The sequence below is a fragment of the Phascolarctos cinereus genome, unplaced genomic scaffold (assembly GCF_003287225.1).
Source record: "Phascolarctos cinereus isolate Bilbo 61053 unplaced genomic scaffold, phaCin_HiC Scaffold_4;HRSCAF=312, whole genome shotgun sequence".
Taxonomy (NCBI): domain Eukaryota; kingdom Metazoa; phylum Chordata; class Mammalia; order Diprotodontia; family Phascolarctidae; genus Phascolarctos; species Phascolarctos cinereus.
In genome coordinates this window covers 48,960,231-48,976,976 of record NW_027555847.1, presented here as the reverse complement: position 1 = coordinate 48,976,976, position 16,746 = coordinate 48,960,231, and the positions used below count along the sequence as shown (strand labels likewise).

The 16,746-nt window shown below is 37.0% G+C and overlaps 1 pseudogene; it reads left to right on the top strand.

The window, feature by feature from the left end:
• Positions 1 to 1,640: 1,640 nt before the first annotated feature.
• Positions 1,641 to 15,960, top strand: LOC110199084 (26S proteasome non-ATPase regulatory subunit 8 pseudogene; annotated as a pseudogene).
• The last annotated feature ends 786 nt before the right edge of the window (positions 15,961 to 16,746 follow it).

Sequence of the window (16,746 nt, the reverse complement as noted above, 5' to 3'; positions counted from 1 at the left end):
ACCCATGTAGTTTGACATTTCCTTCTCCAGCTCATTTTACAGACAAGGACACTGAGGCAAAGTGGATTATTTGATTTACTCAGGGTCACAAAGCTAGTGTCTGAGACCTGATGTGAACTCAAGTCTTTTTGACATCAGCTGAATGCTCTGTATACTGCACCACCTTCAATGAGGTTTAAATCAAGAAATTCTGAAACACATTTAACCATGATTATCTGTCAGACAAATTTCTTAATGTTTTGTGGTTTGTGGCATGGTTCAAAGTTGTCTTGTTGTATTCCATATGCATTTGGAAATATCTGCAATTCCAGAATAATGTATTTAGACTTTCCAGACCATTGAAAGTCTGTCTGTCTGTCTCTGTCTTCTCTCTTCTGATGTCGTTGTTGTTCTGTCATTTTTCACTTGTGTCTAAGGCTTCATTACCCTATTTGAGGTTTCCTTCATAAAGACATTGCAGTGGTTTGCTATTTTCTTCTCCAACTTATTATACAGATGAAGAAGCTGAGGCAAATAGGGTTAAGTGACTTGTTCATGATCAAACAGCCAGTAAATGGCTGAGGCCAGATCTAAAAATCAGGAAGATGACTTTTCCAGACCCTAGGCTTAGCACTCTATCCACTGAGTCACCTAGCTGCCCTCTCATCTTTATACATACACATGTGAATATAAATATGTATTATATGTTAATATTTATGTATCTATTTAAACATGTATATATTTATTTAAATATGTATATATACATATTTGGGGTGTGTGTGTGTGTGTGTGTGTGTGTGTGTGTGTGTGTGTGTGTCTGGGGTGGATATCTTGTAGTCTAGTGAAGATACTCAGAGCTACAAACTCATATGGACCTCTGAGTGTTGAGGTTTAGAGTTCAGAGAGCTGGTTCAGGTGTGAAAGAATTCACTTAGACCTTCTCCCTAACCATTGGGAGTTTTATTGACACAAAAGCAGCGGAGTAGACCTGGAAAGAGGACTAGCAACTTACAGAGGATAAGGGTCTGTTTTATAGTTGAATTTCTGTAGGCAAGAAGACAGAAAACCAACTAGGAGGTTAAACAAACATGGACCAAATAGTAGAGCAAGTAAAATGATGGAGGAACCACGACCCCAGGAGGAGGTAGAGGGAAATATCAGGCTGGAGTGTACGTCTTGCATCCAAGAGGCTGCCTATAGTATCATTTGGGTGTGGAGTTCTAATGCTCAAAAGATGAATTCCAAGTAAGGTTTTCAGGGAATGGGGGAGAGCTATGGGGAGTAAGCTAGTTGCCATACCCAGCAATCATGTACTCTGTCACAAAGTTTCCTATTTGAATTAAGGCATTAGACTTCCAGTCCCGGGGAAGCAGGCCTAACCCTAGGCACTGGGTGAGCTAAGAACAGACATGGTCCAAAGTAGGGCCCAGAACAAAGCATAGCTGGAAAGTACACAGATAAGTCCACAGTATGAGGCTTCAATGCTTTCTTCTTTGATCACTTTTCTGGCTGGTCACACCCTGCATCTTATCCTGTATCTCACATCCTGCTTGCTCCATCTGCCTCCAGCACTCCTGTCTGCCTCACCATTCACCCAAATGCTCTTGGGAGAGGGACAAAGGAGCTGTCCCTGCCTCAGTAGGAGTGGGGAGGGGAGTAAAATGAGGCTGAAGCAGCATCCAGGGGATGAGGAGAGTGTGGATCAGGTATCTTTGTTGCATGACCATCTGCAGATGGACAACCAACAGTCTAGGAGACATAAATCTGCCATAACTTACCTCCCTCTAAGAAAATTGCACTGAAATTCTTTTCCCAAATTGAAGAAGTCTCTGATTTAGTTTCAGTAATTAATAGAATAACAGCTAGGTCCCTCAATCAGTTGTACCAATACCCAATTATTCTTACATCATTTTGAGACATTTAAGGACCTTATTCCATACAGACATATATCTAGTAATACATATATTCCTATTAAACATATTTTCACATTAGTGATGTTGTAGGTAAGAATTAGAACCAATAGGAAGAACCACAAGAAAAAGGAAATAACATAAAACAGAAGGAAAAAAAAGATCAAATAGCATGCTTCGATCTTCATTCAAACTCCATAGTTCTTCCTTTGGATGTGGATAGCATTTTCCATCATGAGGCCTTTGGAGATGTCTTAGATCCTTGTATTGCTGAGAAGGGTTAAGTCTATCAATATTAGATATCGCAAAACGTAGCTGTTACTGTGTACAGCGTTCTCCTGGTTCGAGTAGTTTATATTTTTGTGAATATTTGTCTTTTTCACTTAAATTATCAGACTCGTTAGTGTATAATTGGGCATACATCCTAACAATTGCTTTAATGTCATGTTCATTGGTGTTACACTCACCTTTTTCTTTTTTTATACTTGCAACTTGATGTTTCTCCTTTTTAATCAAATTAGTTAATGATTTGTCTTTTTTTTTGTAAAAAACAGTTTCTAGTTTGATTTATTAATTCAATGGTCATTTTGCTTTCGATTTTATTCACACCTCCTTTGATTTTTCAGAATTTCTATTTTGGTGTGTGATTGAGGACTTTTAATTTTTTTTTTTAAACTGCATGCCCAATTTATTCATTTGCTCATTCTCTTATTGATATAAGCAATTAGAGATTATTTTTGTTTGTCCTTAGTTCTTGAAGAGGACCAGTGACATTAGGAGGGGAGGGTGATGTCTTAACTTGCAAGTGAACTGGATTTAAATGAAGCAGAGCTGTGCAAAGCCATCAGCTCCACTGTCTCCTCCACAGTCATTGGAGTCTAGTGGCAAGACATAGCTCTCAGTCTGTCTGAAGCAATACCAATTCAGTAGTTAAAGGCTAGGTAATAATTGAGGTAAAAGATGGCCTACTTTGCCTTCACAAAAAAATCAATCAGCAAGGTGAAGATCCTCAGAGTTTCTGGCCAGAACAAAAACAATTGCTATTTACACTCACCTAAATCCAAACAATTAGCAAGTGAGGCTTGGGCTAGGGCCTATTATTGGCCAATCAGTGAAAGCCAGAGTGATTTGATTTGAAGACATAGCCAAGTAGCTCCATTTGAATCCTGGTGGACTTTATCAAAGCCTGCTTTTCTAGAACTGTATTTCAAGAAATCATAAATGAAAACTGCCTGAGACAAAAGAGTTAATTGTCCCAGATTAAAAACAAAACAAAACACTGATAGAATAAATAAGTAGGGAAGAAAAAATCTAGCCTCCAAACCTGATAACTTGGGAAGTAGAAGCAATCAAAATTTACATTCCTTTGACCACATACCCAGATGTAAGGTACAATTCCTGTGAGAGGTAAGAAATGATTATTTTTCCATATAAGGAAATTGAGAGAAAAAGTAGCTCAGAGGTTCTAGAACTGGCTGAAAATAGATGAAACTGATTGTTTGGTTAAAGAGGCTGGAAGTAGGACAAAGGTTAAGCTTAACTTAGAGTGCATATGTGTAATAGGCTCAATACGAACTTCTCCACCCAGAGAGGAGCAATGGCACAGAACTAGGCACATTTCATGTGTTAGCGGGAGAAGAAACATGTTATGAATTGCAGGAAGATTGTAACCCAGAAGGACAGGGACCAATCCTGCCTCTGAAGGGAGGGACAAGAAGGCACTAACTGTATAAAAAGCTTGCTGTGGCCTCTGTCCCTATGTGTCTTTTTCTTTCTTCTTTTTTTTGTGTGGGGGGGGAAGGAACCACACACACACACACACACACACACACACACACACACACACACACACACACTCGATTTTTGCAAGAACCTTAAATTAATGTCTCTTTCGCTCACTTCAGTTTAAGTTGTGTTTCTTAAGGAAGGACGGAACACGCGTGGTAGGTTTCTACAGGACCAGCGAGTTGCGGCTGCTAATTCTACCAAGGAGTGATTGAACCATGTTTCTCACAGTCCTCATGTGGACAGAGGAAGAGGATGAGGAGGAGGAGGAAGAAATAGCAGTATTGCCCAACTGGAATGGAGCTGTTGGGGCCTCCAGGGGGGGCAGCTACCACCACTCACAGATCATTGTTCATCCTTCATTCTTGAAGAGGACCAAGGACATCAGGAAGGTGTCTTGACTTTCAAGACAACTGGATTTCAAGCAATTAGAGACATAAAGCAATTGGAGGTATAAAATTTCCCCTAATCCCACAAATTTGGAGTAATTTTCTCATTATTGCCATTGTCTTTCAATCATTGTGGGTTTTGTGATTTTTTTTTTCCTGTGGGATTAAATTAGTTTCCAATTAATTTTTTTATTTTTAATATATGCTTCCATGGTCCTTTATTAATGTATTTGTATTGCAATATGGTCTAAAAACATGTACTTAATATTTTTGCCTTTCTGCATGTTTGTGAGGTTTTTATTCCCTAATACAATGGTTAATTATTATAAAGGTATATGTATAGCTGAAAAAAAAGGTATCCTTTTTTTTTTCCTGTTCCTATTCACCTTTTTCCTGAGTCTATCATATCTAACTTTAAAAAAAAATAATTTTATTCACCTCCTTAACTTTTTTCTTGTTTATTCTCTAGCTTTCAAGCTTCAGGGTTTTTCATGGTACTGTTTTCCGAGCTAGCTCTGGGGTTTTGTCAGTTTTCAGTGTTTCCAAGGTGGTGTGATTCAAGGACAGGTGTGGTCATCACTCTTCTCTGTGCGTTGGATATTACAGGACCCCTGCTGCCCTGCAGCTTCAAGTTCTTCTTTGAGCAGTGGAACTGTGACAGGGTCTCTGCTCGTCTGTGACTGCAAGTGCTAGCACTCTTGTCCTCCCTGGTACTGTGACCCAGAACTACATAAGGGCAAATTTTGTGTTCAGTACCAGCTCGGGGTCCCCTATCATCTCTCTCTCCAGCCAGTTTTCTTACTTCTTTCCCGGTTCTGGGCTGAGAGCTCTTGAAGTTGCTCTTGACGGTGTTACAGATGCCTCCTGGGCGCATAGCTGGTGTTATTGCAGTGTGTACTCTGGGCTAGCCCCCACCACAGGGCCACAGACCTGTCCTGTCAACCTCCCAAGTTATCTTGGACTGGAAGAATGCCTCACTCTGACCTTTCATTTGCTCAACCACTCCAGAATTTGATTTGATATATATTTGGGAGAGTCTGGCTGCATTGCTACCTCTACTTCACCATTGAGGCTGTTCTACCCATTCCCATGTACTTTTGAATAAAGCACTATCTTTCTTTTTTTTAAAATGGTCTGCCAACTTTTTTCAGAAAGATAAGAGAATATGATTAAAGAAACTTTTTTTTAAATGGTAGATTTTTGAATAAACAATATTTAGTTCAGTCCTCTTCTTCTAATTCCACAGATTACAACAATGTAGTCACTGCAAAGAGGCTTACAAATTCTATAGCATATTAAGTCCCTTATCCCAGGATCAAATTAAAAATGTACTCTCTCCACAGATTTGTCTCAATCCAACTTGTAACCCTCAAAAAATTGTCCTGATTATTAAGGAATGATGTCTTTTCGGTTGTAACAGTGATTACCCTCACCTGTACTGCCTGAAGGCCAGGTATGTTACTTTTCATCTAGCTAGAAAATTTACTGCTTCTAAGACCTAGTGATGTTTAAACTCTTGCAGCTTCATAAAACTCTCTTGGTCTTATCTACTTCAGTTATCTGCTCAGGCTTTTTTGAGTAGATTTCCACATGAATGAAATAACAGAATTTTGATATATCAATGTATGTCTATGTTTCTCTTCATTTTGGAGGTAGAGATTGTCATTCTTATAATTATATCGTGACATTTATGTAGGCTAAACATTATTAAATGAAAACATAAAATTTAATTAAAAAAAAGGTACTATGGTGTGGTGAATAGAGCATTGGGCTTCCAGCTACGAAGATATGATTTAGAATCATGGTTCACATATATCCAAGCCATGTGACCTTAGATCAATGACTTCATCTCTCTCAGCCTCAGTTTCTTCATGTGTAAAATGAGAAAAGTGATAGCAAGGGCCTCCACCAAGTAAATGCTTTAGAAACTTAAGACACTATGTAACTTTGTTGTGTTTGTACATGTGTGTGCAAATGTGTGACTGTGTGTGTATGGGGGGGTATGTGAGGGAACAGAACTGTGATTTTGTGTATAGGGAGCTACAAAGACTTCATTTCATGTGTGTAGGGCACATAAAGATACTTCCTCTACCAATCCAGATCTCCAACTACTCTGGAATTTATAGTCTCCAACTGTTACTTGGGATTTGGAGAGGTTCAGTGACTAGCTCATGGTCACAGAGAAAGTACCTGTTATAAGCAGAATTTGGTTCTAACTTTTTGTGATCCTGAGGCCAGCCCTCTATTGTCATTTAGAAGCAGCTAGATGGTACAGTGGGTAGAGCCCTGTGCTTGGAGTGAGGAAAACCTTGGTTCAAATCATGTCTTAGAATTGGGTGGGGAACCTATGACCTCCAGGCCACATGTGGTCCTCTAGGTCCTTGGGTGTGGCCTTTTGATGAGTCCAAGTTTTACAGAACAAATCCTTTTATTAAGGAGATTTGTTCTGTGAAGTTTGGATTCAGTCAAAGGACCTCACTAGAGGACCCAAAAGGCCACATGTGGCCTCAAGTCACAGATTCCCCACCCTTGCCTTAGATACTAATTATCTATGTAACCCTAGGCAAGTAACTTAACCTTTCTCAGCCTTAATTTCCTCTCTACAAAATTAGGCAATTTGATTAATTTTTTAATTTTTTTTTTTTTGGCTAGGCAATGGGGTTAAGTGACTTGCCCAGGGTCACATAGCTAATAAGTGTTATGTGTCTGAGGCTGGATTTGAACTCAGGTCCTCCTGAATCCAGGGCCAGTGTTCTATCTACTATGCCACCTAGCTGCCCCTGACTTGATGAATTTTAAGGTCATTTCAAGATCAAAATTTATGATGTTATGATTATTTACCACTTAAAGAAAAGGAAATAGAATCCCACCACTTAACTTCAATATCATCCAGTGAGCATGCTTCGGAAGAGTGACATTTGATTTAAAACAAAACAAGGGATGAATATGAGTACCCTATTGGAAGACAACTATATAGGCAAACGAATCATCAGTTTTAATGATTTATTTGTGTATATAGTTGCCTAGACTGAGCAGAAGTTTGTTTTCCCCTCATATTTAGAGTGTAGAAAAGTTTTCTTGGAATTACACTAAGACTTATGGATCATACTGTATAACTATTTCTGTCCCTCCAAGAACTTCTGTGAAAGTCATTTGGGAACTTATTAAGCAAGTCAATTTTTTATTGTATTACACTTCAATTTCTACTGGTGAAATATAGTAATTTTTTCCTGCTTTCCTCCAGAGTCATTCATTTACATTTTACTGATCCTTGTGTGCTAAAGTGAATTAATTATATCCTTTTCAGTCTTACAGGAGTTGTTCTTCAATGCTTTCTCCAATATTAAAAATTGCCTCCATCCTTACTACAGAATTTGCTCTCAGGATACCCTCCATCTAATTTCCTCGTTCACTTAAATTTATTAAGGGTCATATTTATTAGCCTACATTCCCAATTACTTGTGGAAATGTGCACTAAGTATCTTCCTCATTGGAACATTCCAGAGAGAGACAATTATCAAGGTAGTTTTAGAACATCATTGTTAAGTGTATTTCAAGTTACGCTTGTCAAGCTGTAAAACTTGGCTCTAAGATATTGCTTGGAAAAAGAAACTTATCAAAAAAAAATCATGGCTTAAATCAGTGGTTACCAATTTATGGGATGCATGAAAAATGAAGTTGGAAGAAAATTGAAACCATTCCTCTTCATGAGGAAATAATAAAGGCCAAATGGGAACAGAAGAGTATTCTCTAAGTTCAATATTTCTCCAGTGGTAATAAAGGATATGTTCTGGGAAACTATTGGTGGGTATCTCCCATGGTGGTATCTCAAATAATGAGGAAAAGTCAATTTACTTCAAATGGATACATAGATAAGATGATTGGGGAACTTCTTATAATAAGAAAAGGTAAGTGTTTATTAGACACCTACTATGTGCCAGTTAATATGCTAAGCACTTTACATTTATTATTTCATTTGATCAACCCTGGAAAGTAGCTGCTCTTATTATCCCTATTTTTCTGTTGAGAAAACTGAGGCAAACAGGAGCAGCTAGGTGGCACAGTGGATAGAGCGCCGGCCTTGGAGTCAGGAGAAGCTGAATTCAAATCATCCTCAGACACTTGGCACTTACTAGCCTTGTGACCCTGAGGAAGTCACTTAACCCTGGTTGCCTCACCAAAAAGAAAAAAAAAAGGAAAGAAGAAAAGAAAAGAAAACTGAGGCAGATAGAGGTTAAGTGACTTGCCCAGGGGCACACAGTTATTAAATGCCTTAGGGTAGATTTGAACTCAGATCTTTCTGACTCAAAGCCCAGTACTCTATCCATTGAACCACCTAGCTGCCTATGATTAGTAACTTCATTAGTTGCCCATGTCAGTTTCCAGGAGGTTGTCTAAAGTTTGGTCATGAGCAATGAATAAGAGAAGAAATAGAACAGGGGGGGGCAATTTTCACCTCATATTTCCCTTGGTCTCCAAAATTTAACATTGCTGATACACTATTTTTATCGAAAATTTTTGCATCTATTTGTGGGGTAAAAAAAAAAAGGAGTAGAACTATAGACTTGAGAAATAATTTGGAACTATAGGAAGTAGGTTTGGAGTCAAATGAGGGAATTCTAAGCCTTGCCTTTCCACCTATTTACAATCTTACCATTAGCAAATCACTACCACTATTTGCATCTTAGTTTCCTCATCCATAAAATGACATGTTGGACAAGATACCTATTTGGGTGCCTTCTGGCTGTAAATCTAACCTTCATTAACAAATATTTAACAAGCACCTATTTTGTGTCAAGCAACATGTGAGCAGATAAGGATACAAAGATAAAAATGAAACTGATTTTTTTTCTTCAAAGTGTTTATGTTCTGTCAGGGAACATATGGTCTGACTTTTAACAGTAGAAGGGATATTAGTACTCATCTAGTCTAGTAGTAACAATAATAATAGATTGAATTTATATAACACTTCAAGGTCCTCAAAGCACTTTACATTAAATTCTCTTTTGAGCCTCAAAAATAACCCTGTGAAGTATGTACTATTTTATATCAATTTTGCAAATGAAGAAACTGAGGCAGAGAGAGACTCTTTAAGTTCACTTGTGACTGAGCCCCTACCAGAACCTGATTCTCTATTCGTATTGAATTGGTCTCAATCCATGTTACCATGCATAGATTTTAGGCTGAAATTGAACATTACAGGATCTAGAAATGATTCTAAACTGATTAGATTTTAATAAAAATTTTAAATAACCCCTTTGAATCTAATAAGTTTGATGAAATTCTTGAGTTTCCATTATAATAATGTTGGAACATAACTGGTTGCATTCATAAATCCATCCTGTGACAAGTTTGCTTATGCAGTGAGAGCTCATATCCATGCAAAGTAGATTAGGTATTTCTTATTAAACAATAATTCTTTGTTTATACCCTTTGCCACTTTGCAGTCTTCTTGTGCCTTTCAACTCCAATTCTTCCTCCCCAACCAAACTCAAAAATTAACTTGCCAACCTTTAAAATATCTATTAGTGTCTTCTGTCATGCTAGGTCACTTCATTTATCCAGCAAGGGATTTTAAAATAATGGTAGATTAATTTATTTCTTATAAATTAAATTTTCCCCATTTCAATTTCATGAGGCAAGATTTGAGATGTCAGTAATTCATTGCCTTAAATGATGAGGCCAAAGTAACATTTAATGATCCATGCAGAGAAAGATCTATGTGGGAGAAGAATATTCAGTTCATCTATTTAAAAAAGTAATAATTTTTGTGGGAAAAATATTCATGCTAATTCTTTTCTTCTTTCTTTCATCATCTTCCTCTTCTTCTTCTTCTTCTTCTTCTTCTTCTTCTTCTTCTTCTTCTTCTTCTTCTTCTTCTTCCTCCTCCTCCTCCTCCTCCTCCTCTTAGTATACTTCTTAAAACAGAACAAAAATGTGTATTTCTCTCTTTGTGTACATAGATACATAAACACATACGTACACACATATATACACACATGGGCATGTATATGTGTGTATGTATGTATGTATAATTCCTCCCAGAGACTTCCTTTCTAGGACATGATTTTAGAAGAAAACAAGTACTGGATTCAATGAACAACAAAATTTCTATTAAAATAATAAGATGTATTCTATTTAGTGACTAAGTGACCAGAACAGCCAAGTGGGAGTTAGTTTGGTAGCACTTAGTAATTTCTCTTTTTAACCATCAATTTAAGTGCTGCAATAAAGTAGTCAATTCTATTGAAAAATGTCTAAAAGCTTAGAGAGTTATAAAATAAATAAGACATTAGGCCCTGTAAATATTAGAGACTTTTCATGACTTCAAGCTCAGTCTCTGTCATTTGGTTGCTAAATCTGGGTAATTGAATGGAAAAATGCAACTGATCTATTTCATTAAAGAATTCAAAATTCTTGTTGCAACTGCCCATTACATGTAATGAAGCATGTCCAAGTTATATGAAATAAGTATAGTATGTAGGAGGGTCAGTCCCAATTGTTTGTCAGATGTGAAAAACAAATGCCAAATAAACAAACATGGGATGTAATTGGAAAGAAATTCATTATCATTCCACAGTGTTGTGAGGATTCTCTAAAAGTTATTCAATCTCAAATTGTGTTATTAGAAGTATTGTGTCCAAAACTAGTCCTCACATTCTATTTTTTTTTTTTTTTTTGCAGAGCAACCGGGACTTACCCAGGGTTCCACAGCTAGTGCTTATCATGTGTCTGAGGCTGAATTTGAACTCAGGTCCTCCTGACTCGAGGGCCGGTGCTTCATCCACTGCACCATCATCCCATTCTATTTTGACCCGAACAAACCATATCGTCAGTATATCCTTTCCTGTGTGTCAAAATTTAAAAAGGGCATTGGCAAATTAGAGAATGTTGGGAGAGGTCAAATTAGATTGCTGAAGAGTCTCACAACACGCTCTGTGAGCACTTGAGGAAATCAGGATGATTTAAAAACAATATTCAGGGGCAATGTGATACAGTGGAAAGAGCATTAGCTCTGGATCAAAGGACCTGGCTTTAACTTCTTACCCCTGATTCTTTTTAACTCTGTCCTCTCTGTGCCTCTGTCTTCTCGTTTGTGAAAAATACATAATATGATATAACATAACATACTATAGTATACTATAGTATTGTATAGTGTAATACAATATAATATAATGTAATATAATGTAACAAAATATAATTAATATAACATAACAATATAATATAAACATATATTACATGTCTATGTGTGTGTATATACTTAATACATACATATACCTACAAATATACATATATTTGTGTATCTATCTTTAAAGTTCACAAACCCTAGGTTAAGAACTCCTAGACTTAGATGGTGTCCAAGTTGTCACTTAACAGATATACAGCTATGCTGCCAAATATTTTGTAGGCTATAATGTGGAAAGTACATTAGATTCCTTCTGTCTGTTACATAATGAGAAGGAATCAGGAGAAACTTGAATTTGAAGCCTGAACTTGTGTAGATCATATTAAATTCCTGAAGTCTATTGTTTAATCAGTCAAAATAGCTCCTTTTCACTTAATAGGATTATCATGAGGATCTTGCAGAATTCTTTGAAAGCTTTAAAGTCCTATAGAACTATTAGTTATTATGATGCTACTTGGGAGGGCAGAATGAGCAAAAAGCAAGCTCCATGAGGTGAGGAACTAATTATTTTCTTTTTGTTCTTTTATAACCCAAAAGCTTAGCACAGTTCCTGGCACACAATAATCATGGCCAAATGGAAAAAGAGGTAAAAAATCCACTGAAGAAAAGAACTATTTATAAAGTATGATTGGCCAAATGAAAAGGGGGTTCAAAAGCTCACTGAAGAAAATAACTCCTTAAAAACCTGCCCCCTCAAAAAAAAATCCCCACAAAACCAAGCAGTGTCTCAGGGCACTTAGTCTAGTCCAGGAGTGAGGAACCTGAAGTCTCCAGGCCATGTGTGGCCCTTCAGGTCCTTGGGTGTGGCCTTTGAACAAATCTTTTTCTTAAGGGGATTTGTTCTGTGAGGGAGCCACATGTTCCCCACCCCTGATAGTCTATTTGGGAATATTCAGTTTAGAAACAAATAAATATAGACTTGATAATCTGAGAAAGAAGAGAGAATTAGCACATAGGGGATTTGGAAAGACTTCTCATAAGAATTGTTGTGTGAACTAAACCTTGAAAGAAGGTAGGAATCCTCAGATGCAAAGGTAAACAAGGATTGCATTCTTGGCTTGGGGACACAGCACATGCAAAGGCACAAAGATGGGAAGTGAAATGCTGAGTTCTAGGTAAATTGAGGCCATTATACCAGGAATACAGAGTGCCTCAAGGAAAATAATATGTAATAAGTTTGTAACGTAATACTGATGGCATGTTGTGAAAGGCAGTGACCACCTGAAATGTTTGTACCTTTTCCCAAGAGGTCATAAGGAGCCATTGAAGTTCTTTCTCACGGGGATAATATAGTCAGACATACCTAAAATGGTACATCTTACCATGCACATTTCTCAGCTGTGGCTGGCACCTTTACAAAAATGAATCCTATCTTAGAGCATAAATGAATCATAAACAAATGCACAAAAGGAGAAATACAATAGATATGCTTTACTAACAATAATTCAAAAACTATATTAAAGGGTCACTGAAAAGTATTAAAATCAAAGTAAAGGCTAAATAACAATCATAAAAAATGCTTAGTCAACAAATAAATGATAGATCATTTCATTAAAGATGACACCAATGATAAATGTATCAATTTTTTGATACAGAGGAACAGAAGTCCTTATGGGAAAATTTATATGACTAAATACTTTTATTAATTAGACAGAGGAAGAAGAGATTAATGATTTGGGAATATAACTAAAATACTAGAAAAAAACAAACTCAGTGAAATGCTAAAGTAGTCATCTTAAAAATGAAGATATTAACAAAATTGAAAATAAAACAGAAACCATTGAAATAATAAGTAAAATCAGAAGCCATTTTAAAAACACATTGAAATAAAATAATAAAATAGATAAATCATTAGATATTTTGATTTTTCTTTCTTTCTTTTTTTTTTTTTTTTTGGCTAGGCAATGGGGTTAAGTGGCTTGTCCAGGGTGACACAGCTAGTAAGTGTTATATGTCTGAGGCCGGATTTGAACTCAGGTCCTACTGAATCCAGGGCCAGTGCTCTATCCACTGCACCATCTAGCTGCCCCAATATTTTGATTTTTCAAAAAAGCAAATCACCAGTTTCAAAAATGAAAAGGAGATTCACAACAAAAGAAAAAGAAATTTAAACTGAAACTATTTTGTACAATTATATACCAACAAAACCCAACAATTAGAATAAAACTAATATTTACAAAAATATAAAATACCCTAACAGATAAAGAAATGAAGAATTTTAACAACTCATTTTCAGAGGAAGAAATTAAAGAAGCTATAACTGAACTTACCAAGAGGAGGAACTCTAGGACCAGACTGACTTGGAAATGAATTCTGTAAAATATTAAAAGAACAATTAATTCTAATGCTACAAAAAAAAAAAATTTTAAATAGCTAAGAAATGGATCCTACCAAATTCCTTTTATGAACTAGATATTTGTGATATATAAGTTTGGTAGAGTTAAAACAGAAAAAAGAAAACTATAGACCAATATTTCTAATGAGCATTAATACAAATAATTTAAAATAAAATTTTGGCAAATAGGACTAAAACAACTTATCACAAAGATTATACACTCTGATCAGGTTCATGTCAAAAATTCAGGGTTGTTTTAGTGTTAGGAAAAGTATACTTTTCAAAACCATGTTAATCTTTCATTTTCTTCAGTATTTTTTTGGGTCTCCTTTAGCAAGCTGTTGACTTGTTTTTCATGATTTTCTTGCATCACTCTCATTTCTCTTCCCAGTTTTTCCTCTACTTCCCTTACTTGCTTCTCAAAATCCCTTTTGAGCTCTTCCAAGGCCTGAGACTGATTCATATTTTTCTTGGAGGCTTTGGATGTAGGAGCTTTAACTTTGTTGTCTTCTTCTGGTTATATATTTTGATCTTTTTCACTAAAGTAAGATAATATAATCTGACTCTTTTTGAGCTGCTTGCTCATGATCCCAGCCAATTACTTGAGTTTTAAACTCTTTGTTAAGGCAAGAGTCTGCTTCCAATGTGGAGAGTGTACTGTCCCAAGCTTCAGGGGTTTGTATAGCTGTTTTCAGAGATACTTATAGGGACCTGTAAATTTTCAGTTCTTCCAAGGTGGTATGATAAGGGGTGAGGTGTTTACTCCTTTCCTGGCCTGTAACCATGAGGAAGGGTTCCTCTCCACAGACACTACAAGCTCCACCACACCAGCACTCCTCCTCACCCCAGCACAGCCACCCAGAACTATGACCCAGATGCACACACTGGCAAAGCAAGAGATTCCTGCCTCAGTACTGGCAAAGAGATCCCTGCAATCCCTCTCTTATCAGCCACTGGATTCCCCCTCAGTCTGTGGGCCAGAAGCTAGGGAAGCAGCTGCCCTACCCCCCAGGGCCATGTTCTTGGGGAATGCAACTGAAACCCTGCCTTCCTCTCTGAGCACCGCAGAAACAGATTTTTCCCACTGACCTTCTAAGTTGTCTTTGGCATTGGTAGATTGAGGAGTCTGGAAACTGCCACAGCTGCCTGTGATTCAGTACTCTGAGGCCTGCTCCAGGTTTGCTGCGGCCTGTGCACCCATCCGCTCTGCGCTGTGCTCCCAGCCCTGAGTAATACACCTTTCTGATCAATCATCCAGGTTGTCTTGGGCTGGAAATTTGTTTCACTCTGTCTTTTTGTGGTTTCTGCTGCCTCAGAATTTGTTTAGAGCCATTTTTTATGAGTGTCTGGAGGGTTTTGGGGGAGAGCTCAAGCCCATGTTAATCTTTCAAAAAAAATTATTTTTTTCAGTAGATGCAAGAAAAAAGGTTTTTAAAAATACATACTCATTTCTGTTAAAAACAGTAGAAAATATAGGAATGCATTCCATTTCTTGAATATCAAGAGCCACCATTATATGTAATAGAGATAAACTAGAATCCTTTCCAGAAAAACCAGGAATGAAATGAGGATGTCCACTGTCACAGCTTCCATTGCCATATAGGAATGTTGGTGTTTGTAATAAGAAAAGAAAATTGAGGGAATAAACATAGATTAAAAAAAAAAAGCAAAATTGTTGCCTTTTGCAGATGATATGATGCAAGTATAGCTAAGAACAGGCCCACCTCCAGCTCAATTTCCTAGTGACTATGGGTCTGATACTGACCAAATAGCAGCTCTTTCAGGCATATGGCATCCTGGAGATTGGTGCCTGTTGGAGCATGTTATGAAAATACATCCCCTTCTTTAAGCACCACATGATCCACCTCAAATGCTGCTTCTTTGAATATAAGGGGCAATTACCTGAGTCAGCCTATATTCACTATGTGTTGGGCCTCCATCTGTTCTTCCTGCTGTCCCAGAACTCAGTGGCTAAATTCTACACAGAACTGGAGTGGCTACTTATCAAAGTTATCCATACCAATTTCTACATCAAACACCTTGTGTCCTTAGAGCAGTGTAGGATGTAAAGACGCTTCAATAAGATTTTCCTGGTCAAGGGAAATATTCTTGATAAAAACTGTCCATTCTTTCATATTTTGCCGGTTACTATAAGGCATGAGGTTGTGGCCAGATTGAGAAGACATATGTGCGACTCCTATTTGTGGAGGACATTCAAATTATTTTCTTCTCAATGCACAAGAAGATGACTGAATGGGCCAAGATGAAGAGATGGGTCCTGGGCCCCAGACATTATTAAAGTTTCAAGTTCTAGCCTCATAAGCCAAAGAACAAACTGTCCCCTCCATAGAGCTGGCCAAGCAGGTCAGCAAATAGATCCCATAGATGAAGAAGATTGTTTGAACTGGGTTGGGGCCAGGGTGAGGAGGGTTAAGAGACATATTTAAAAGCTAGGGATAGAATGAGGCAATGAATTGCCATTGTCATTACTGCAGGTAAAGAACTCTAAAGAGTCAATTAAATCTTAATCAAAAACAACTTCAGAAAGCTTGGAAAATACCAAATAACCACGCAAATCATAAACATTTCCATGTAAAATCAATAAATGAATAATACCAATGAAACCAATGGAAATAAAAAAAGATAGAAAGAAAAATTACATTTTAAATGACTGCAGAATGTATGACCTACTTGGAAGCCTAGCTACCAAGAAACACATAAGAACTACGTAAATATATCTACAAACAAGGATGAGTGCTGGAAGCAGCTCATAAGGGCTGGTGAGAGTCAACTATTATTCATTCTCAGCATTGACACCTCAGAAATTACACTACAGATCAGGGCTTGATTTATTGCTTTATTGAAAGTCTAGATTTAGAAAGTTATGGAGAAAATGTTAATAATAGAGATTAAATTGCAAAGCGTGTTATATATAAATTTTTGAGAGCTGTTTATTAAATATTTGCCAGCACACAACTGTTTGGTCTGGTCTTTCGATAACGTCTTTCCATGAATATTTTATAATCATGTAGGAATGATAAAAAAAAAAGGCCCAACAAGAAAGATAATTTTAGTCAGCAACACTCATTATTAATCTGAAATGAGGCATAAAACAGAGATACATTTTCCAAAAATGTTTGCCACTGTCCTGGTGAGTATGGA